We start from the raw sequence: 25624 nt of genomic DNA, 5'->3' as shown, positions 1-25624 counted from the left end.
GTTGTAGGAGATATACTAATCTACAAGTTTGCCGAACACCACTTTTTAATATTAGGCTTCTAAACTGAGTTATTGGCAAATGAGTCAACAATAAAACAATACAATAAAATAATACAGCCTTTATTCGCTGGTTGGGTCACGACTGCGCCCCGATTAGTGAATCGTGTTCGTTGGTTGGGGCAACTGACAACTGATCAAAATGCTTTAGACCCCCGTAAGTGATGAGGAAAACGTCACAAAACATTCAAATACTTGCACAAACGTCCTGTATATAGGACTCTCTCAAAAAACTAACTCTTTTGAGAGAAACTCTCAAAAAACTAAATTGATATTTTCAAACTTTATTTCACCTTATAACAAAGATGATGTATTGTAGTTTTATTTTTCTTAATTAAAAGCATACCAGCTTTAGTATTTCAATGACATTTTCACTGTCAAAGTGGCCTAATTCATAAAATTGAAAAATGAATTATTCGAAAAAAGTGAAATACATAATAATATTTTGAGAATGGAATATATGTTTTATGTTATCCAGCATATGAAAGCTTGTTATTGAACTGTTTGAATGCACTTATGGTGCAAAATTAATATGTCACAAAACTTTTCAAATTTTCATATATTGTACTTCGGGAATTTTGGTAATTTTTAAGTTTAAAAACGGTTCATGTCGTCACGTGTCGCCGCAATTCCGAATAGTACATCTTAAACATCATGCTTAGGGCTGCATAAAAACGTTCAAATATTTTGCAGAAATTTGCAGTTTGAGTTAATTTGAGAGCTATTTTAAAAAGTCATGTTTTTTCATATATTTTACGTTATTTTCCCATTTTTGACTGAAATAAAATTTATCTTCCCACATTTTTCACACGTTTTGAACAAACTTGATTGGATTTGATCGAAAGATGATCATTTAATTAAATTTAAATTGATTTTCTTACAAAAAAACGCAAAAAATGTGAGGTTTACTGATTTTTACCGTTTTTGAAATTATTGAAGTTACGTATTTTTTGAATACCCCTTTTTAAACACTGAAAATACTATGAAACATATCTAGACAACCTATAACTTCGATTAAACACATAAAAAGAGTTTTGGCCGAACTTTATCTTTTTCCGACCATTGTGCGGCGGTTAGACGTCAAAACGTTTTGACATCGATTTTGGCATTGACAGTGCTTTTTAGTTGGGTTTTGCCCTAAACAGCGAGCAGCCAACCATTGAGACAACACATTTAACGAGCCTCAAACGAACGAATCAACGCTGACTGTAGCATGAAATGAGCTCACCAATTTCTACGTATCTTGTCTACCGTTCATCAGGTTATCAGGCTTTCGAAAAAGTGGCAATTCTATGTGTCGCATGCATGGATTATTCTCACTTTTATATTTGAAAACTTCTTGTGGGAAATCTGGTAGCGGTTCCGGAGCATTATCGATTATTTTGCATGTGGTCTGAGCTTATTTTCTTCCCTTTAGGAGGGAACATACGAATGGCATTAACTTCGGAACGGCTGGACTGATCCGAAGTATTTTAGATATAAAACAATGCACAATGGTCCGTGAGTCCGTATTTAGGTTGAAAAAAAATATTACTCCTTAATTATTAGTTCTAGTTATATGCTGTCTTCGAGAAAGTTTCTTCATATTTTTTGAAATTTTTTTTTTTCAATAATTTGAAATTAGAGATCAAGAAATTTGAAATTCTCAAGATCAAAATGTAAACTTTAAATTGTTATCATATAAAGCAACAAAAAATTCCATTAAGTTGAAAAATACTCAATTCTGAACAACTTTGTCGAAACCTTATTGCTTTCTCTTGTGGTTTCAGAAATATTATTTTTAGAAGAAAAAAAAATAGGGTGACACCCAAAAAACAGTTTTCTTTCGATAACTTTTCATTAAGGTGGCCCACACTTATATGAAAAACAAAAATTTCGAAAAATACCAAGTCTTACCTCCTAAATCAGTTGTTTTGAACTCTCAGAAGCTACGTTCAAAATTTGAGCAAAATCGGTTGAGCCTAAGGGGCGCTCAAAACGCTTGAAGTTTGTATGGGAAAACTTGGAAAAATGTATGCAGAAATTTTAAGTTTTCGAATTTTGCCACTAGGTGGCGCTGTAAGCGTTCAATAATCAAACCCTTTGGTATTATTGTAGGTGACTATATGCCAAACAACTTTGTCGAAGACCGCAAAGTGATCCAACGTCTGTGAAAAACGTTATACCCTAGGTAAAGTGAGGATAAACTTTATTGTTGTTTTTCCAATACATGTTAAGGAATAATATCAATAATGAAATCTCAATACTTTGCCTCACTTTGCCTAGGGTATAACTTTTTTCACAGCCGTCGGATCACTTCGCGGTCTTCGACAAAGTTCTTTGGCATATAGTCACCTACAATAATACCAAAGGGTTTGATTATTGAACACTCACAGCGCCACCTAGCGGCAAAATTCAAAAACTTCTGCATACATTTGGCCAAGTTTTCCCATACAAACTTCAAGCGCTTTGAGCGTCCCCTGAGGCTCAACCGATTTGGCTTAAACTTTGAACGTAGCTTTTAGGAGTCCAAAACAACTGATTTAGGAGTAAGACTTGGCATTTTTCGAAATTTTTGTTTTTCATATAAGTGTGGGCCACCCTACTTTTCATACATTGATTTTTCGCGAAAACTTTGTTCCAGTTTTAGTGCATTCGAAATGCAACATTTTTTCCAAAGACAGCAAAGTTCTTTATCCTCAATTAAACAAAGTTATTCATGGTTCTCTTGATTTTTGACACTCAATATCTAAGAATGGCGCAAGCCGATTTCACCCAGCCAACCACATATCGTAAATCATTGTGTGGAAAAAATCGTATATTTTCATATATTAAATCAGAATTGTATAATAATATGTATATTTGTTGACAATGATTGCATAAAATCGCATTTCATGCCAAATTAAATTTCAATTGCGATTTTGTTTCAGAAAGTCGTCTCCGATCATAAAAGGTGCGAGATACTATCGGTAGGATCGCACAGAATCGGATAGAATCGTGAAAAAAACATACATTCTTAGTGTCAAGCTGCAAGTTCGCTAGCATCGTATATATGATTTCTTTGAATCGTGGAAATCGTCGCTTCACATCGTATACGAATCTGCTAAATCTAGCTTGCTACCTAAAGGTATGATGGAAATCGGTGAAATCGTATACAACTATAAAAACGTTGTATATTGATCGTTTGCGTCACACTTGCGTCGTATACCAAGTGAATGAAATCGTAGAAATCGTATATTCATTGTTACAGTCGCATATGATTGTTACTTCACTTTTGATAGTCGAATATTAATCTCGGAAATCGTAAATGGTTTTGTTTACATATTTGTATGATGGAGAATAAGAAAAAATGGTATTCATCACAAATTTGTTTTTTTGTTGTTGTTGACACATTCCAACCATGGTAGCAATAATTTCAACCAAATATTTAGGTTTTCATACTAGCAGATGACTTACAATAAGTGATGTATAGATTCCAACAACGATGTGAATTCCGGGCCGCTTGCACGGTACCACTTTTGGTGCCACCCAATGCACAACAACAACGCTCCCACCACAAGTCTCGCACCGTGTCTTGCTAATTTTTATTCGTTTCATGCCATTCACTTTGAACTCTCTATTTTCAACTTGGCAGTATAGCCAATAGAGATAACGCACAGTTCTCAATCAAAGGACCTAAGTTCGATTCCCACTGAACACCAATTGATTTTTTTTTATTTGGAAATCCTGAGTCGTATATTGGTACTCTGAATCGTAATAAGATCATGCATAATCGTATATTTAGATGGACAAAATCGGCGAAATCGTAGAAATTTTTCGAGAAATCGTAAATTATGTTGGATGGAATCGCAGTAATCGTATATATGTTTCGATATGGCCTCCACTTTAGTATGTATATGCCTGTTTCGTGCATTGAATACGATTTCTTTGGTGCTATATATGTGTGACTATATCAGTTGCAATTTCGATATAGCAACCAAATTGCTGGCTGGGAAATCTTTTAATCTTGTTTGAATTTTCTTATTTTCATCTTTAAATGATGAAAAAATGAAAAGGGTGTTTTTCGTTTAAAGCGTTTTAATTAATTATGAAAATATGGAATTTTTCATTAAAAAAAATGGCTACAAGTACGAAAATATGTAAAAGAGAGACGAATTTATCGTCTTCGACAAAAATGTGTGATATCGAAAGCAGGGATTGGCGGCATGCACCTCCTCTCCTCTCTCCTCTTCTTGGCGTAACGTCCTCACTGGGACAAAGCCTGCTTCTCAGCTTAGTGTTCTATGAGCACTTCCACAGTTATTAACTGAGAGCTTCCTCTGCCAATGACCATTTTGCATGTGTTATATCGTGTGGCAGGCACGAAGATACTCTATGCCCAAGGAAGTCAAGGAAATTTCCTTTACGAAAAGATCCTGGACCGACCGGGAATCGAACCCGTCACCCTCAGCATGGTCATGCTGAATACCCGTGCGTTTACCGCCTCGGCTATATGGGCGGCATGCACCGTGCGGTGCGAAAAAAGCGTGTGCTTCACACAATCGCAAGTGCTCGTCTCCCGTTTTGCCGAGAGACAAGAGACGTATGAGTGAGAGCTTTCGTAATTGTGCGAGAGACAATCGCAGCACTAGCTCTACGGCGCAGGGAGTAATGCACGGTGCTTGGGACTGCGCTTGTCTCCAAACAGAAAAAATCAAATAATAAATTAATTGAAGAGTTTGTGTTTTCGGCAAAGTTGTTAAGCTTGTCAAGGGTTGACAAGTGATGGGTCGTTTGATTCAAAATTTTTCCAATCATGCGTAGTATCAAGCCAAGTGAAAAGCACGGAGACAAGCACCGAGAGAGTGCATACGACAGAACGTGAGAGACAGGAGAGCTCCAGCGCGCGGCAAAGTAAGCGAGCAACACACAACCGATTGCGCGTACTCGTCTCCTTCTAGTTTGTTGTGCTGTCTCGTAGCAGAGTGTGCGGCACGCAGAGTTTTGAGTCGCACCCTATCCCTGATCGACAGTATAAAAAATGTTCAGAACAAAGTATTCTGAAAAATCAATCAATCAAAACATATTGGAAGAAAACCATTCCCTCCTGGTAAGTTCGACCAGGAACTAAAATCTTAAAAGATTTTTGATATCTTTTAAAAAAAATGTTGCATTTCAAATGCACTAAAACCCTAATTAATCCACCTAGTGGTGATGGCGCCTTTCTCATGCCTTCTTGGATGTTCTGGGCGCCATTTTTGGACTCCAGACTCCTTTCCCTTACCAGATATACCCATATGCAATAGAGCCTAAAACTCAATTAAACAACCGCCATCTTGAATTTGAAGCCGCTATCTTGTATTTTAGACTACTATCTTGGACTTCGGACCGAGCCTCTTTACATATTAAATATTCCCATATTGCATGATTTTAGGGCGTAAACGTTCATTAAATAGCCGCCATATTGAATATGAAGATTTTAGGCCGTTATCTTGGATGGTCGCCATTTTTTGAATCCGGACTTCTTCCCCATACCAAATACATATCCCCATTTGCAAGGTTTACGGCCTAAAACTGCATTAAACAGTAGCCATCTTGAATTTTGAGCCGCCATTTTGGAATTATGGCCGCCGTTTTGGATATTCTGGTACAGATCGGACTTGATTATCCGGAGTTGGGTTTCGGAGCTTCTCAAACTAATAGTTAGAAAACGCAATGCTGTAAAAAGCTGAAATTTTGACTGTTTGTTAATCTAAGTCGCTTTGAGAAAATATAAAAAAAAAACAACTTTCTACAGAAATTGGTTTGCTAAATATTAGTTTGGGAAGCTCTAAAACCCGACTCCGAATAATCGAGTCCGACCTGTAGCCATTTTTTAATTTTCTCCGGACAACCAGAACATCGACATAGGGAGAGTTAATCACGGCCAAAAAATCATTGGAAGTGTATCGAGATAGGGGGAGATCGAGAAAAGGAGGTATCGAGATGAAGAGAATTGTTTTATATGCAGATCGAAGGGACCACGAAAAACATCGAGATAGGAAGAGATATCGAGATGTAGAACATCGACATGCGGAGAGTCGACTGTATACCTATATTAGACCTGTTCACTTTGAAACTTTTTTTCTCCGATTCTCCGTGACACATCAAATTATCAATCCACATACAAAACCAAGTCTTCAGTCCAAAATTGAGCCAAATTGATGAAGATTTAAAGGTGTATCAAATCAATTTTGTGTTTTTTTAGCCGTTTTTACAGAAATTTACTCAGAAATTTACAAAATTGCTCCGAAAAGATGCCGGAAACACCGTTAGGATATAGTTGGAACAATACTCTACAACTTTGCCGAAGAAACTACGGTGTTTAAATTGCGTATTTCGAAGTTACTCAACAATTTTAGTTAAAAAATCACGAAAAAACACGATATTTTTACGATTTTACATATAAAAGTCGTGTAATTTTACATTATTTTAGGTGACTAAATTAATTAGCGATTACTCCTTTGTGTAACGAACATTTCGTCCATACATCGTTTTTGTGTAGGAATTCGTTTTCATTGACTAATTATCAAAAGTATGTCACGTTGATACTAAAAATCGCGTAGAGTTGCCAGCATGAATTAAAACAAAGTTACCCATGATTAAGACGTCATGCCATCGTATTCTAATGTCTTTCGATTCAAGTATCAGAAATGGCGCAGATGATAAGGCTCGAGCCTGCGGATCAGAAGGTCCCAGGTTCAAGCTCAAATACATATTAAACTTTTTTTCTTTCTTTATAGCAATTAAGATGATGAATCTGCCATGAGCCATGGCCCATGACTTACACGCAATCTCCCAAATAATGATGATCGGGACCTGCCAATTAAGCCCATTCCAGGACTAGCTAGATATTTAGTTTACTTGTTGACAAGAAATCGTGTCGACGAGATCAGCTGGACGAAATATTGGACATCTGTTTGATACCGATTAATTTAGCTAAAACAATTCAATACGATGATGGAACTGCTTCTGGATCCAACATTATACAACTGTGGGTGGAGCTTACTTGTTATCTATCTACCCACAAATCAGCACAACTACACGATGAAGGGAAACTTCATTCTTACTATGCACTCTACGGTTTCGAAACAATGCTATGATGTCAAATTGCAATGAGATGCAGAGTGTAGTCTCATTAACTTATAGCTGGATCGAGACGCAAAAAATCCTATTCCAGGGCTCGAACCTTGAATCTTTGAATCGGCAGTCTCATGCTCAACCATCTACACCAAATTTAAACTGATGCAGATGCAACAAAGAAATGAAATGACGTTTCAATCATGGGTAACTTTGTTTAATTTTGTGCTGGCAACTCTATGCGATTTTTAGTATCAACGTGACATACTTTTGATAATTAGTCAATGAAAACGAATTCCTACACTAAACTGATGTATGGACGAAATGTTCGTAACACATAGGAGCAATAGCTAATTAAATTAGTCACTTAAAACAATGTAAAATTACATGACTTTTACATGAAAAACCGTAAAAATATTATATTTTTTCGCGATTTTTTAACGAAAACTGTTGAATAACTTTGAAATAAGCAATTTAAACACCGTAGTGTCTTCGGCAAAGTTGTAGAGTATTGTTCCAACTATATTTTAACGGTGTTTTCTGTACCTTTTCGGTGCAATTTTCTGGATATTGGAGTACATTTTCGTAAAAATGCTCGAAAAAACACAAAATCGATTTGATACACCTCTAAACCTTTATCAATTTGGCTCAATTTTAGACTGAAGACTTGGTGTTGCATGTGGATTGATAATTTGATGTGACACGGGTAGGTCAAAAAAAGTGAACAGGTCTAACCTATATGTCATGGTTTTAGAGCCTAAAACTCCATCAAACAGCTGCCATATTGGATATTCTGGTTGCCATTACTGGACACCGGACATCTTCCCCATACCAAATATACTCATATTGCATGGTTTTAGGGGCCAAAACTCTAATAAACATCCGCCATATTGAATTTGGAGTCGCCATCTTGGATTTTGGGCCGCCAGCTTGGGTATTCTGGTCGCCCTTTTTGGACACGAAACATCTTCTCCATACAAAATATACCCATATTGCATGGATTTAGGGCATCAAACTCCATTAAACAGCCGCCATCTTGGAGTTTAAACTGCCACCTAGGATATTTTGGTCGTCATTATTGGACTTCAGACATATTTCCCATACCAAATAAACCCATATTGCATGGTTTTAGACCTTAACCAGCAGTAAACAACTGCCATCTTGAATTTGGAGCCGCCATCTTGGATTTTAGACCGCCATCTTGGATGTTTTGGTCGCCATTTCAAGACTGCAGACATCTTCCCCATACCAAATTTACCCCATATTGCGTGACTACAAAAATCGCCGCAGTTTGATGTGTCGCATGATGGGGCTTGGTTCAGTTTTATATACGGCCAGCTCCATCGGTGCTGGTCCGGGTCACTAAAATGGCCATAACTCCGGAACGCCTTGACCGACCCGGACCATTCTAATAGCAAATAATGCGGTAAAATTCCGGTTCGATTCGAACTATAATCCGAAACATCCAATGGAAAGTGCCTCAAAAGTGAGTGAACTTATTTTGCGCACAGACATACTTACATAAACACATTCATACACGCATACATACACACATGCGTACACACATACAGACATCATCTCCATTCGTCGAACTGAGTTGATTGGTATAAGTGCCTTGATCTCTGAGTCATCTATTGAAATTCATTTTTTGAGTGAACATTTAGCCTTTCAGTACACTTTGGTACGAGAAAGGCAAAAAATATTTGCCTGTTTACCTGATTTTTTTTTAATTTATCCTCTATCCATCCCAATCTATCCTCTCTCAAGAACTTAACTACGGTATACAGTATTCACAAGGTAGGCCAGTAATGCGAGTAAACAAACAGTTTCAAAGTAAACATGTGTCGTCATTGTTATCTTCACACTTGGTTGCTTGCATAATTAATTAATAACGTCATAAAAAACTGTCAGTTTTCCTGAATGTATGTAAAACTGGTAGTTTTTTGATGACGTTATTCAAATCGTTCAAAGGCGAGATCAAAATCATCTAGTTCTCCACATCAATTTGATCACAGCAAAATGACGATAAGATTGACGTCACATGTTTACTTCCAAAATAGATGTTCACCCAGGCCTTGTCTTCTTTATGTCGTGAGTACGAGGGAGCAGGCTATGTTTCCCGGGATTTTTTCCTCAAATCCTGGGATTTCCCGAAAAATATCATACTATTATCGGTATCAGATAAAATCCTGCTCAGAATTTCAAAGAAACGTAATGCCGAGTTACGAACCTTGTCAAACGTACATTTCACGCAATTTGCACGAGCCTAACATGTGCGCTTGGGTAATTTTTGATTTCCACTAAAATAAAACAAATGCAACAGGATCCAGGCAGTGATCACTCGTTCGCTTCATAAGCGGATGGTCATGGGTTCGATCCAAACCCCGGCACTTGCATTTTTTTGTCAGTTGCTCTTCCCCCCAGGAGAGAGAGTGACTGACACCTGAATAGTGCCCTAGTGGCCAAAAGTGCTGAAAATTAGGTACCGTAAACTGGGGTGTATTTGATCAGTGGGGTGAACATGATCACTCAATTACCCGCGGATATCGACTTTTGAGGAAGCAACAATTCTATTTTAACCTTTCGCATTCCAATGACGTTACATCAAAATGGAATGGTAACTTCCTTGAAAGTCGATATCCGTGGGTATTTGAGTGATCAGGTTCACCCCACTGATCAACTACACCCCAGTTTACGGTACAGCGGTTAAGAATAAAAAAAATCGGGACCGGTTTTATTTAATCAACTTTCTATTCATAAAAAGTGGTTTTGAAGTTGTCAAGGGGTGCCGGAGATGGGTGGGGGTAGGTTGAGGGGGATTTTCTTAGTATTCAAAAATTGAAGAGGGGGTTGATGGCAGAGAAAAGAAAGGGATTTTTAACCTAACTTTTGCATCAAGTTAGGAACAGCTCGCTGGCGTAGTGTACGGTTTGGGTAAAACCGTAACCCTAATGCCAAAGGAGGGTTAATGTAAGTATTCAGTACTTTACGAAATGATTTTTAAACATTTACAGCACAACCAAAAATCTTTTACTACTTCTACTTCTTTTCATGGTATCCCTACTGAAACACGTCCATTTCGCAGATTGTAGAAATTGTGGTCAAAACTGTTCAGCGCAGCTGGCTCTGTTTCCGCTGCTTTTCTGCTATAATTTGCAACGTGTTCTAGACCGAAAACATCACCACATCCGTGGCACACACTTACTACTGAAATATCCTATTCGAAACACTAAAGAAATTCTTGGTGAAATTCCCGTTTAAAACTCTGGAGGTTTTCCTTGAAGAATTTTCGGAGAAATTGGCAGGAATTGCAGGATGAACCTTTGCAAGAATTCCTGAAGGAATCCTGTTAATAATTTCTGTATAAACCACTACAGGAGTTTCCGGATAAATTGCTTTAGTATTTTTTGTAGGAATCCATTTTTCAATCTACGAATGCACCTATAAGAGGTCGTCCATAAATGACGTAGCATTTTAGGTATGTTAAAAAAGGACTAGAATTCCTACGTCATTTATGGACGGCCCCTAAAGGCATCCGTAGTGAAATTCCTTGAAAAATCCTGGAAAGAATCCATGACGAAACATTGGCGTAATTCCAATTGAAATATCTGAAAAAATCCCTGTTAGGATTCTAGATAAACTTTTCGGAGATATGTATGTACGTAAGAATTGCTGAATTTGTAGCAAATACTGGTGATGTCCCGGCAAAAATGGCATAACAAATTCTAGAATGTATTCTAGGAGAATTTCTGCAGGAATTGCAAAAGAAATACTTTAAACAATAGCAAGGGATATTCCTGTAGAAATATCACGAGGACCCCCTATAAATCCATAGAAGAAGTATAGAAGTATATGGAAGGTTACAGAGCAATTCTGCAAAAATCCCCTGAGATAAATTGTTTGATTAGGTTCTAGACAATTGACAGTTTCGGGAGAAGACATCCTTTGAAATTTTGTTCAAGAAATTCCTAGAGGTATCTCCGGATTAATCTATCTATGATTTTCCGGTAGAATTTCTGAAGCACTGAAGCACTACTTCCGAGTGGAAAATTCTTGGACGAATGGAATGAGTAACTCTAGTAAGATTTATCGTCACTGAAAGTTTTGGATACATCCCTAAGGGAGTCCTAGGGGAATCTGGGGAAAGTCCTGCAGGAAGCAAAAATTTCTGGAGGAATCCTAGCAGGGGTTTCTAAAGGTATCCCAAGAAAAACTTGTGAAGGAGGAACGCCTGCAAACATTCTTTGAAATATTTTTAAACGAATTTTCAAGAAATTCCTGGATGAAGCGCAGCAAACATTTCTGTAGGTATCACGAACTCTGGAAGGGTTTCCGATAGGAATTTTGAAGACATTCCAGTAGGAATTCCGGCAGAAAACATTTGGGATAGGCAACTTTTTTTCTCTCACAAAAAAGTTCAATAAGCTGTAACTTTTCATAGAGTTCATCAAAAATTCTCAAACTTTGACTGATTGCCAACCTATGTGCATCATTTGTACAAATTTGAGCCTGATTGGTTAATCTTCGCGAAGCAAGAACCGTTCTGGTAAAACACTATTTTTAGACAACAAATCTTTGAACTGGCATATCTTGGAAACCAGAATACCAAATTGAATGAAATATTTAATGTTTATCAAGAATATATTAATACTTGATACGACGTTATAAAATGTAATATTTCCTCCAACGAATAAGATTAACATTTGACATTTTCACACATATAAAGGATAGTAAGTCAAATTTACAACAACACGCAAAAATTACTAAACGAGATCTTACTTTAATCCAAATGTCAAGGCTCTAATATATCTTATTATAGATATCTTGAGAACAGAAGTAGAAAATCTTTGGATACCAAAACTAAAATGTAATGACATTGATGTAAAAAAATACATTTTTTTCGAAAATGATCCAAAAGGTGTTAATACATTATATCTTTTTTCAACATTTAAAAAGTACCTGTGTTTTAACAACTTACTAAGCATTTATATATTTTTGGTAAACGTTCAAAATTTCACTGTATTCGGTCAACTGGTTTCCGAGATATGACAGTTTAAACATTAGTTGTCTAAAAAACAGTGTTTTATGAGAACGGTTCTACCTTTAAAAAAATAAGTGGGACAGTGAAAAATCGAGCTATTTATATGCTGCGGAATTTATTTAACCAATTTCAAATCTTTTAGCATGAATACAGTTTTTGCGTCAGATTGGTCAAAGTCGTATTATTGGCCAGTAGGCCGTTCCAATTTTTGCAAAATTTGGAAATTTTAATGGTTCAATATTGCAAAACGATCGTTTTAGCTAAAAAACCATCATTCCAAAATTTGAAATCAGTATCTCAAAGTTAAGTGGTCTCCCACGGGGCCTAAATTTCTCAAAAATTGTATGGAGTCAGAAAAATCATGAAGGGGGCTATTTTATAAGGCGCTGTCCATAAACTACGTTGACTCAATTTTAGCAATCTCAGACCCCCCCCCTCCCCCCTCGTAGACTTTCGTCCATACAAAATTTTCGAAATTTGTAAGGACCGTCGACTTTGACCAGACCCCCCCGTCCCCCCCTCATAGTCTACGTGGTTTATGGACAGCCCCTAACTCGAGTCGATTAAATCGGGTCGCCTGCTATCACTGTCGAGTCGAGCAGAAAAGCGATCACAGACACCGACTAGCTCGACAGTCGACAGCAGAAGAGTGGTCGATTCGCGATTTTGACAGTTTACTGAGAGGAATTTTGTTTACACAAGCTTTTTACGAGCGGCCGCGTCGTTGAATGTTGGTGTCTGCGGCAAACATGTCCAGCTGGGTGATGCGTGTCTGGTAGTGGTAATGTGGAATCGGTCAACCCAATCTGGTCCTGTTGCGGGCATCGAAATCACTCCCGCGGGGACCTGGATCGTGAACATTTCGGTCAGAGCACCAAAACCAGGCATGCGAAGGCTCTGTCTACATATTTTTTTATATTCATCTTCTTGGTCACCGTAAAACGTCAAATGGCCTCCCTGGCCAACCATTGGTCAACCCATGGCCACCGGAATGTGCTCTGCAAAAGCCTATTTCGAGGACGTTTTAGCCATACGGTCAAAACTAGAAATGCGACGGCTCTTTCTTCATGATTTTTCATATCCATCCTTTTAGTATTCATGAAAAGGTCTAATGGTCTTCCTTACCAACCCGTGGCCACTGAAATATACCCTAGAGGAACCTGTTCCGAGGACCTTAGGACCATGGTGCCAAATTTAAGCATGCGACGGCTCTATCTTCATGCTTTTTCATATCCATCATCTTGGTTACCGTAAAAAGGTCCAATGTCCTCCCTGGCCAATCGAAATGCGTCCTGAAGGTGCTTTCTTCGTGAACGCCAAAACTAGGCATGCGACGGTCTATCTTCTAAATTCTTTATATTAATTATCTTTTTTTTCCTCCCCGATGTTATAAGCTGAACTTTTGTGACATCCATCATCCATAAAAAGGAGCAATGGCCAGGCGACTGTGGTCATCCCGTGGTCATAAGAATGTGACCTGGAGAAATCTGTTTTGAGGACGTTCAGGTCATGGAGCCAGAACTACGCATGCGACGGCACTATTTTCATGAATTTTCCTCTGGTCCTCCAGAAATTCCTTCAGGAATTCCTCCGGAAATTCCTCCAGGAATTCCTCCGAAAATTCCTCCAGGAATTCCTCTAGAAATTCTTCAAGGAATTCCTCCAGGAATTCCTCTAAAATTACTCCAGAAATTCCAGTAGAAAATCCTTCAGAATTTCTAGGAATTTATCCGAAAATTCCTCTAAGAATTTCTTCAAAAATTCCTCTAGGAATTTCTCCAGAAATTCCTCTAGGAATTTGTCCAGAAATTCCTCTAGGAATTTATCCAGAAATTCCTCTAGTAATTTCTCCAGAAATTCCTCTAACAATTTCTCCAGAAATTTCTCCAGAAATTCCTCTAGGAATTTCTCCAGAAATTCCTCTAGGAATTCCTCCAGAAATTCCTTTGGAAATTTCTCCAGAAATTCCTCTACGAATTTCCCAGAAATTCCTCTAAGAATTCCCAGAAATTCCTCTAGGAATTTCTCCAAAAATTCCTCTAGGAATTTCTCCAAAAATTCTTCTAGGAATTTCTCCAAAAATTCTTCTAGGAATTTATCCAGAAATTCCTCTAGAAATTTAACCAGGAATTTCTCTAGGAATTTCTCCAGAAATTTCTCTAGGAATTTCCCAGAAATTCTTCTAGGAATTCCCTCAGAAATTCCATTAGGAATTTTTCCAGAAATTCCTCTATGAATTGCTCCAGACATTCTTCTAGTCATTTCTCCAGAAATTCCTCTAGGAATTCCTCCAGAAATTTCTTTCGGTATTTCTCCAGCAATTCCTGTATAATTTCCTCTAGGAATTACTCCAAAAATTCCTCTAGGAATTCCTCTAGTATTTAATCCGGAAATTCCTCCAGGAATTTCCTCTGAAAGTTCCTCTAGGAATTTTTCCGGAAATTTCGCTAGGAATTGCTCCGGAAATTCCTCCAAAAATTTATCCACAAATTCCTCTAGGAATTCCTCCAGAACTCCTCAAGGAATTCCTCCACAAATTCTTCTAGAGATTCCTCCCAAATTCCTTCTGAATTCCAACATCATTCCTCAAGGAATTCCTCCGTTTAATTCTCTAGGAATTCCTCCGAATATTCCTCTAGAAATTCCTCTGGAAATTTCTCTAGGAATTCCTCTGAAAATTGCTTTGGAAATTTCTCTAGGAATTCCTCCTGGAATATCTCTAGGAATTCCTCCAGAGGAATATTCGGAAGAATTCCTAGAGGAATTTCTGGAGGAATTCTGGATGAAACCCTTAAAGGAATTTGTGGAGAAATACCTTGAGGAATTCCTCCGGAAATTCCTACAGTAATTCCTCCGAGAATTCCTCTGGAAATTCCTCCAGGAATTCCTCCAGAAGTTCCGCCGGAAATTTCTGCAGGAATTCCTCCGGAAATTCCTGCAGGAATTCTTCCAGGATTTCCTCTTAAAATTCCTCAAGGAATTCCTCCAGAAATTCCTCCAATAATTGAAATTTCTCCAGAAATTCCTCTGGGCATTTCTCCAGAAATTCTTCTAGGAATTTCTCCGAAAATTCCTAGAGGAATTTCTAGAGAAATTCCAAGATGAATTTCTGGAAGAATTTCTAGAGGAATTTCTAAAGGAATTCTTATAGGAATTTCTGGAAGAATTACTAGAGGAATTCCTAAAGGAATTCCTAGAGGAATTTCTGGATGAATTTCCGGAGGAATTCCTGAAGGAATTCCTAGAGGAAATCCTGAAGGAATTTCCGGAGGAATTCCCAGAGGAATTCTTCAAGGAATTCCTGGAGGAATTCCTAGAGGAATTTCTGGAGGAATTCCTAGAGGAATTCCTAGAGGAATTCCTGGAGGAATTCCTAGAGGAATTCCTGGAGGATTTCCTAGAGGAATTCCTAGAGAAATTCCTAGAGGAATTCCTGGAGGAATTCCTAGAGGAATTGCTGGAGGAATTCCCAGAGGAATTGCTGGAGGAATTCCCAGAGGAATAGCTGGAGGAATTCCCAGAAGAATTGCCGGAGGAATTCCTCCAGGATTTCCTTTAGGAATTCGTCCAGGAATTCCTCCGGAAATTTCTCTAGAAATTCCTCTTGGAATTCCTTTAGGAATTCCTTTAGTAATTCCTTTAGTAATTCCTCCAGAAATTCCTCTAGGAATTCCTTCAGAAATTCCTCTAGAAATTCCTCCAGAAATTCATCTTGGAATTTCTCTAGAAATTCCTCTAGGAATTTCTCTAGAAATTCCTCTAGGAATTTCTCTAGAAATTCCTCTAGGAATTTTCGGAGAAATTCCTAGAAGAACTTCTGGAGAATTGCCTAGTGGAATTTCTGGAGGAATTTCTGGAGGAATTTCCAGAGAAATTTCTGAAGAAATTCCTACTGGAATTTCTGGAGGAATTACTAGAGGAATTTCAGGAGGAATTCCTTGAAGAATTTCTAGAGGAATTCCTGGAGGAATTTGTGGAGGAATTCCTGCAGGAATTTCCGGAGGAATTCCTGCAGGAATTTCCGGCGGAACTTCAGGAGGAATTCCTTGAAGAATTTCCGGAAGATTTCCTGAAGGAATTTCCAGAGGAATTCTCGGAATAATTTCCGGAGGTATTTCTGGAAGAATTTCTGGAGGAATTCCCGGAGGAATTCCTAGAGGAATTTCCGGAGGTATTCCTGGAGGAATTGCTGCAGGAATTTCCGGAGGAATTCCTCAAGGTATTTCTCCAAAAAATCTTCCAGGGTTTCATCCAGATTTCCTCCAGAAATTCCTCTAGGAATTCTTCCGAATACTCCTCTGGAGGAATTCCTAGGGATATATCTAGAGATATTCCAGGAGGAATTCCTAGAAAAATTTCCAAAGAAATTTCCAGAGGAATTCTTAGAGAAGTTTCCATGAAAATTTCCAGAGGAATTTCTAGAGGAATTTTCGGAGGAATTCCTAGAGAATTTAACGGAGGAATTCCTTGAAGAATTATGTAGGAATTCCTGGAGGAATTTCTGGAAGAATTCTGGAGGAATCTCTAGAAGAATTTGTGGAGGAATTCCTTGAGGAATTCTGGAGGAATTCCTAGAGGAATTTGTGGACAAATTACTGGAGGAATTTCCGGAGGAATTCCTAGCGAAATTTCCGGAGCAATTATACAGGAATTCCTAAAGGAATTGCTGAAGAAATACCGAAAGAAATTTCTGGAGGAATTCCTAGAGGAATTTCTGGAGAAATGACTAGAAGAATGTCTGGAGCAATTCCTAGAGGAATTTCTGGAAAAATTCCTAAAGGAATTTCTGACAAAATTCCTAGAGGAATTTCTGGAGGAACTTCTAGAGGGTTTTCTGCTCAAATTTCTAGAGGAATTTCTGGAGAAATTTCTCGAGGATTTTCTGGAAAAATTTCTGAAGGAATTTCTGGAGAAATTCCTGGAGAAATTTCTGAAGAAATTCCTAGAGGAATTTCTGGTTAAATTTCTAGAGGAATTTCTGGGGAAATTCCTAGAGGAATTTCTCGAGAAATTTCTAGAGAAATTTCTGAAGAAATTCCTAGAGGAATTTCTGGTTAAATTTCTAGAGGAATTTCTGGGAAAATTCCTAGAGGAATTTTTGGAGAAATTCCTAGAGGAATTTTTGGAGAAACTCCTAAAGGAATTTCTGGGAATTCTTAGAGGAATTTCTTGGAAATTCGTAGAGGAAATTCTGGAGAAATTCCTTGAGGAATTCCTGGTGAAATTTCTAGAGGAATTTCTGGAGAAATTCATAGAGGAATTTTTGGAGAAATTCCTAGAGGGATTTCTGGAGAAATTCCTAGAGGAATTTCTGGAGAAATTCCTAAAAGAATTTCTTCAGAAATTTCTTGAGGAATTTCTGGAGAAATTCCTAGAGGAATTTCTGGAGAAATTTCTAGAGAAATTTCTGAAGAAATTCCTAGAGGAATTTCTGGTTAAATTTCTAGAGGAATTTCTGGGGAAATTCCTAGAGGAATTTCTCGAGAAATTTCTAGAGAAATTTCTGAAGAAATTCCTAGAGGAATTTCTGGTTAAATTTCTAGAGGAATTTCTGGGGAAATTCCTAGAGGAATTTTTGGAGAAATTCCTAGAGGAATTTTTGGAGAAACTCCTAAAGGAATTTCTGGGAATTCTTAGAGGAATTTCTGGGAAATTCGTAGAGGAAATTCTGGAGAAATTCCTTGAGGAATTCCTGGTGAAATTTCTAGAGGAATTTCTGGAGAAATTCATAGAGGAATTTTTGGAGAAATTCCTAGAGGGATTTCTGGAGAAATTCCTAGAGGAATTTCTGGAGAAATTCCTAAAAGAATTTCTTCAGAAATTTCTTGAGGAATTTCTGGATTAATTCTCAGAGGTATTTCTGGGAAATTCTTCGAGGAATTTCTGGAGAAATTCCTAGAGGAATTCTTAGAGGAATTTCTGGAGAAATTGGCTTTTTAAGCGATGTTGAGATAATTCCATATTCTGAATCTGCACGCCAAACTGAGCCGAAATCCAAATTTTCATGAATTTTGGAGCCCGGGATCCTATTTTAAAACCAATTTGAAGTTTGTATGGGAGCGATTTGTCGAATTACCCCTCGTCGGATTTTGTACTGGGCGGAGCTGTCAAGCAGTTGCCCAGCTGTCAAAAGGTGATTTGAATAAATCTTTTTGAAATTGATTTTAGGTATGAAAACAAAGTTCTAAAAATCTGAAAAAAAAATCATAGAGGCTTAGAAAAAGGTGCTCTTTCGTTTAAAAATCATTGAATTTTTCTTAATTTAAAAACCCAATTCCTAGAGGAATTCTTAGAGGAATTTCTGGAGAAATTCGTAGAGGAATATTTGGGGAAATTCCTAGAGGAATTTCCGGAGAAATTCCTAGAGGAATTTTTGCAGAAATTTCTTGAGGAATTTTTGGAGAAATTCCTAGAGGAATTTCTGAAGAAATTCCTGGAGGAATTTCTGAAGAAATTCCTGGAGGAATTTCTGGAAAAATTTCTGAGGAAATTCCTAGAGGAAGTTCTGAAGATTTTCCTAGAGGAATTTCTGGAGAAATTCCTAGAGGAATTCCTGGTTAAATTTCTAGAGGAACTTCTGGAGAAATTCCTAGATGAATTGTTGGAGAAATTCCTACAGGAATTTCTGGGAAATTCTTAGAGGAATTTTTGGGAAATTCGTAGAGGAATTTCTGGAGAAATTCCCTGAGGAATTCTTGGTGAAATTTCTAGAGGAATTTCTGGGGAAATACGTAGAGGAATTTCTGGATAAATTCGTAGAGGAATTTTTGGAGAAATTCCTAGATGAATTTCTGGAGAAATTTCTTGAGGAATTTCTGGATAAATTCTCAGAGGAATTTCTGGGAAACTCTTAGAGGAATTTCTGGAGAAATTCCAAGAGGAATTTCTAGAGGAATTTCTGGAGAAATTCGTAGAGGAATTCCTGGAGGAATTCCTGGAGGAATTGCTAGAGGAATTCCTAGAGGAATTCCTAGAGGAATTCCTAGAGGAATTCCTAGAGGAATTTCTGGAGGAATTTCTAGAGGAATTTCTGGAGGAATTCCTAGAGGATTTTCTGGAGGAATTCCTAGAGGAATTGCTGGAGGAATTCCTAGAGGAATTGCTGGAGGAATTCCTAGAGGAGTTCCTGAAGGAATTCCTAGAACAATTCCTGGAGGAATTCCTTGAGTGTAATCGGTTATTCTGACGCAATTCCTGGTTTCAGTTTCTTAGATGCCTGCAGGCGTAGAATCAGGTTTTGATCACCTAAACACAGGATAAACATAAAAAGATAGAAGATCTGGCGCTATGGCCAAAGCGTCCTCGGAGCAGGCTCCTCCAGAGCCAGTGAATCAAAATTCAACCATCGCGCAACAATAATGACAATTTCGCAACCTGTATTTATTGCGACAAAACAACCCATGCGACATAAGTTTGTCCCAACTTGAAAATAATGGGATTAACATCGTACACCCCGAGTTTAGAGATTTTTCAGCCCTGCATTGCGATTTTCGAACGGTAACTTCGAGTCGGTAAACACTGCAACTCTGGTGAAGCTCTATCATCAAACAATTTCGACTTTGGGTTAGTAATAATTGATTATTCACGAGTTGAAAAGTACGCAACAAATTCAGCCTCCGTTTTGTCTGCAACAAAAAATTTCGAGATCATGTCATTATCTGTCACCAGTAGGGATAAAGACTAATCGTCGCACCTTCTTTGTTGCTTGTTTTGTGCCTCTTTTGTCTGACAATTCTCTTCACTGTCCAGAGCATATTCCGGTGGCCACGGGTTCGCCAGGGAGGCCATTATAATCCTTTTTATGGATAATAAGATGGTGGACATATATGAAAAATGGTGAATATAGGGCCTTCGCATGCCTAGTTTTGGCACTATGGTCAAAATTTCTTCGAAGTTAGCTCCACCAGGGCACATTCCGGTGGCCACGGGTTCACCATGGTGGCCGTTGGTTCGCTAAGATGATGGATATGATGAATCATCAAGAAAGAGCCGCCGCATGCCTAGCTTTGGTGCAATGATCAAGGCGGCCTTGACTGAATGCCAAGGTTTCCGCGGGGGCCATTCCGACACTCGCGACAGTACCAGATCGGGTTGGTGGTTCTACATGTCCACTACCAACCAAGCTACCAAACACTCATAATCAGCTGGACATTTTTGCCTAATACACCAATATGCTATCTAGTACTGCAACCATAATTTAAAGCGTATGCCGTGTACTGAATACCCGACGCGATCGCTCGTGTATCTCTTTTTGGCGCGACTGATGGATGGTTTAAAACGGATTCCAATGAATATTTTAGAGTAGTTTCACTAATAAAATGCAAAAAAAATCCCCACGCGCACAAAGCGATGTTGTTGGTAAAAATTCAAAATTTCACATCAATCTGTCTGATCGCTGTGCGCAGCAGGCACTGATTGCTGTGCGATGACAGGTGGCCGACCGTTTTCATCGAGTCACCATCGAGCATTCGTTGTGCTAGACTATTTACTCGACATCCATCGACTAACTCGTTTTGTATAATTCGACAACTATCGAGTCACATGAAATTACGGTCGACTCGAGTTATAAAATAGCCCCCGAAATTTCTTCGATGAAAAAAATACGCTATTCTTCTAAAATCGGTGATTTTAGGGCACTGAAGGGCCAAAAATGTGCTCAGAATTGCGAAATTTTTTTTCGTTTCTGATAGACGAAAAACTACATAGAAATGAACGTTTTTGACTATTAACTATTTTTTTAGATTCCCAAGGAAACCTGACATATTTTACCCGACAACTTAAAAACGAAATTCTGAGCACATTGAAATATATTATGTAAGCGATTTACCCCAAAAAAAAATCAGCTTAATCGGAGTGCGTGGAGCAACTATGCTTGAAAATAGATCAAAAATCACTTTCAAAACACTATTCTTGTTTGGGAAGTCGAAAAAAATCTGCTCTGAGACTAGATTTGGACGTTTGTTTTACTTTACATGTATTATTTAAATACAGAAGAGGATATCAATCCTAGAAAGGGGACCGAAAAGCCTCACAAAGATGACAACTTTGATGGTTATTGTTTCAAAAAGTTTAAAGATTCCTGCAAGGGAACTAAAAAGATGGTTTATACAACACTTTTCTCGCAAAATAAAAACTTAAAAGTAGGTCATCACTGTGAGAAAAATGCGATTATTCAAACAAGGGCATTTTCAGCAAACGATTCCCCCCAGCAAAACCACCAAACTTAAGCCATCAATTAACGTGATGAACATCAAAGTGGGCGATTTCCATGAGGCAGTAAGTTTTTCTTTTCTGTTCCGAAATGTGTGTCTCAAAGCTTGCTTGATAGATGCATAGATCCCTTACGTTTTTCGAAGTAGGCTCACAAAACGCAGAGACGCCTCGGGGCGGGAAACACGGAGGGTGCTCAATTGTAGTCCGATTCCGAAACAGGTTGTTGGTTATTGTGTGTGGAAGGACGGAGATGAGAAAAGTTGAGTTTTAGAACACACTTTTGAAGGACAAATTTTTTGCGCCCGTTTCCTTCATTGTTCTCGGGGCGAGCATGCACACAGTAAAACACGCGCAAACGGAGACACACTGTGCGGGTATTTCGCCTCTCTGGATGGTGATGGGTTGTTTGTGTGCTTACGCACACCGATGTAGGTGCGAAGGAAATACCGATGGGTTTTTAGGGTAGGAAAAATAATTTAGAGATGATCCGCTTCCCGAACGGTGTATCCATGGTTTGGGATGTTTTTGAACTAGCTCCAGTTTAGATTCAACCAATCATATGAGGAATTGAACTTCAACTGAGTTGTTTAACACAAGAAGTAAAATTCAAAGCTTAATTACCACTTTTTCGAAATCGATCATTATCACTAATCACTCCGGATTCACGACACATTGTCGCTGATTGGGATACGGATTCAATCCCGCTCATACACACCGTGCGAATGTGAGAATTTATCGAACGCACGACACTCACTCACGGCAGGCGCCCTTGTTTCTTCCGACAAACTCCAGGGGCTTCCAAACACGAACTGCACCACGCTCTCAGCTCTTGACTCTGCTCCTGCTTCGATCTTCCAGAGCCTTGGCTCTCCAGCTCTGCTCACTTTTCGGGCTAACGCTCACGCTTTTTCCTGTGTGCTGCACACTTTTCACATGGCTCGTTTTTCACTCCCACAGATTTTCCAACAAGCGAAAATTTCCCACTGATCAGTTTTCTAAGATTTTGCAATTTTCAATTTTATCTTCAGCTTCACACTTATTTTGTGGCCCTGGGTTCTTCTGCACAGCACTCCAAGTCAGGGCACCAGAACTCTTCGGAAAAATCCCACAAACTTCTCGCCTCAGACGGGCAGATTGCTTCACGGCTTTGGCTGGGGCCCACACTCACAATTCTTCAACCGAAAACCACTGGATGCTTTTCACTGAATCCAATTCTATCTGATTGATGCTGCTGCTCCTTCTGCCGCTTCACGATGGTCCTATTCCAGCTCATTGCAATCTTCTACGCGTTCGCACTCGAGAAACTTCATTCACGACATCCTCCAGTGCTTCGCCAGCATCCAACAGGGCCAATTTTCGCTGTCACTACCAGCACAACCGAGATGGAAAACCGTTCACCAGCTCATCTTCAACAGATTTTCCTCCTCCCCAATTTCCACCTGCTACATTCAATGCCAATCATTTTCACTTTTGGTTTTCCGTTTATCTTCACTTGCCACCTGCCCCACCTCTCGTGCAATTTCCAGGGCTCTTTTGGATCCACCGCAGGAAAATCCGTTTCCGCGACGCGATTTCCTCCTTTTTCACGATTATCTTCACGAAGATAAAAGGTGGCTAATAGTGATTAAATCAAAAAGAAAAAGTATACTCTCACTGCACATATATTTAAAGCATTAAGTAACAAATTTATACAAAAACAACAGCACGACCCTAAACCGGAACACCAACTGGAGCACAGGCTCCGACCAGCCAGCCAGATAGCCGAGCCAGGATATCCCCCTGATTTTAGCACACGGTCACTCACCCGAAAGCCTCCGAGTTCTCTCCCCCAGTGGACCACAGAGAGAACCAACATCCCTCTTTTAGTACACCCAATCGTTCCCCAACTGAACCACGTGTGCACCAGAACGAGCCAGCACCACCCCACGGCCGGGAGAAACATGCGCGCGACCCTGACCATACACACAGTCCTATCCCTATCAAAGCGCACTCACTCTGCCAGCCTCTGATAACAACGGAAATAAAAACAAACTAACCGGAACTCACGCTCCCCTTTGCTGGCAACCCTGCCCTGAGCTGAGCCTTTTCACGTGACACAGTCTCTTCGCTGCATGTGTGTGCGTGTGGGTGGGTGTTTCTCACGCTCTCCCTTTGTTGTCTGATGACTTCTCCCGCTCGCCGAAAGCTCCATTCAGAAAAATTTTCCCACAGCAGCCGGGCTGCTGGGGTCCACCACCAGTGATAAAACGCAACAATCGTCGTCGTTGCCGCCGCCGCCATCGTCTTCCTCGCCATCGTCGTCGGTTGCCGCCAAGGAACAACGGTGCACGGTTGCCTAGCAATCTGGCGGGTGCCCTCTCTCGTACCGTCGTCGTCGTAAGTGCCTCTATTCGCTCACTTTTTTTGCTGTTACCTACTTTTGGGGGTGGGTTGCTGGATGCTCAACAGTTTCCTTCGTCATCGCAATACCCCTGGTAGGGGAGGATGGAATGGAATACACCTATTGAATTGATTGCCAGGTATATTATAAACGTTGCTTATGCAGTAAGTTGGAAGGAGTCCTGAGCTTAAATAACCCATGGCCGCCAATTATTTTGAAAAATCAATCAGGAGTGCATTTGCACACTTATTCAGCAATGTGTTTAGAATTTTCTTTGTTGTTTTTGCTGGGGATTTCCTTCAGAATTCTTCGGGAATTTCCCCGGTAATTCCTTTGGAAACTTTCTAGTCAATCCCATTGAGTATTCCTTTGGCAGTTTCTTTGAGGAAGCTTTGGGTGATTCCTTTGAAAAGTCCTCCAGCAATGCCATTGGCGTAGCTAGAGGGGGGGGGGGGGGGGGCTGGAGGGCCAGGCCTAGGATCCTAGAAAGATTTTTCGAAGGAATTCTCGTAAAAGCTTTAGCCTTGAAACTATTACTAGAGGAAGCCCTCGAGGTGTCCTTGGAAGAATTTCTGCAGGGAATCCATGGAGAAAATCTTTGAAGTATTTCTGAAGAAAAATCCTAAAATTCTCCTGAACAATTCCTGGGAGAATGCCGAAAAATTTTCTCTAGGTGAACTCCTGAAGGATTACCTAGAGAAATGTTCGAAAGCGCTTCCAGCATGTGAGTACTTATATGTTTAAAGTAAGTGACAGTGACTGTGTAAGAATCACAGGATGTATACCCGAAAAAGTCACAGGACGACTTTATGAAGAAACTACTGTGCAGTGTAGGGGTCATTCTGGAAGAAATACATGGATGGATTTCCGATTAAATCTGTAGATGAACTCCTTAAATATTTCTCGGAGATATTTTTGAAAGAATACCTGGATGACTTCGTGGAGAATTTCCTTGCTCCTGTACCCCTCTAAAATTATATTAAATAATTTGTATTGGAATTCACTGGAGCAATTCCTCTAGAAATCCTACAAGTAGTTCATACAATCTTCAGGTAATTCTGAAAAAAAAAAATCTTGGGTGAATCTATGGAAAAGATGATTGACAGGTAACAGAAATTTCTGACCGAACCCTTGAATAAATTTTAGAAAAAGATCCGTAGAGGAATTTCTGAATCACTACATGATTTTGCGGAACAATCCCTGAAGGAATTTTTGGAGAAATCCCTAGAGGAATTCCTGCAGATATGCCTGGACTAAACACAGTAGGAATCCCTGAAGGAATTTCTGAAAGTATACCTGGAGGAATCCCTGGATCAATTGCTGGAGGTATCCCAAGAGCAATTATGGGAGGAATTCCTGGAAAAAAAATCTGAAGAAACCGCATCAGGAATCCCTGGAGGAATTCCTAGAAAAAAATTTGGATGGATCTTTGGAGGAATTTCTGGACAAATTTCTAGAGGAATCACCAGAGGAATTCTTGAAGAAATCACAGGAGGTATTCCTGGAGAAATACTCGAAGCAATTCCTAGATGAATCTCTGGAGGAAATCCTGGAGAATCTTCTGGACAAATTCTGGGCGGAATCCCAGGAGAAAATCCTGGAGGAATTTCTGAAGGAATAATTGAAGGATTTCTTGGAGGCATCCCAGGAGAAATTCCTGGACGAATGCCTAGAACAATCTCTGGATAAACTCTTAGATGAATTCCTGATGAAATCTCTGGAGGAATTCTGGAGGGGGGAGGAATTCTGGAGGGGCTCTAGAAGGATTCCCTAGATGAATTCCTATAGAAATCTTGTGCCGATTTTTCGAATCCTCTTCAAATGAGTGTAATCAGTTTGTGTACCATGGTACATCA

The 25624-nt window shown here is 39.2% G+C and overlaps 1 protein-coding gene across 2 annotated transcripts in view; it reads right to left on the bottom strand.

Moving 5' to 3' along the window:
• Positions 1-23501, bottom strand: part of LOC115268599 (neuronal acetylcholine receptor subunit alpha-7-like) — a 437921-nt gene extending 414420 nt beyond the window's left edge. For both annotated transcript variants that reach the window (XM_062849461.1, XM_062849462.1), the window contains exon 1: positions 22010-23501. The gene's annotated coding sequence lies outside the window, so the exon portion shown is untranslated. The remainder of the gene's footprint in view (positions 1-22009) is intronic.
• Between the last annotated feature and the right edge of the window lie 2123 nt (positions 23502-25624).

This window comes from Aedes albopictus, chromosome 2, assembly GCF_035046485.1.
Source record: "Aedes albopictus strain Foshan chromosome 2, AalbF5, whole genome shotgun sequence".
Taxonomy (NCBI): domain Eukaryota; kingdom Metazoa; phylum Arthropoda; class Insecta; order Diptera; family Culicidae; genus Aedes; species Aedes albopictus.
The sequence above is the reverse complement of the archived record's forward strand: the minus strand, read 5'-3'. Positions and strand labels throughout refer to the sequence as shown.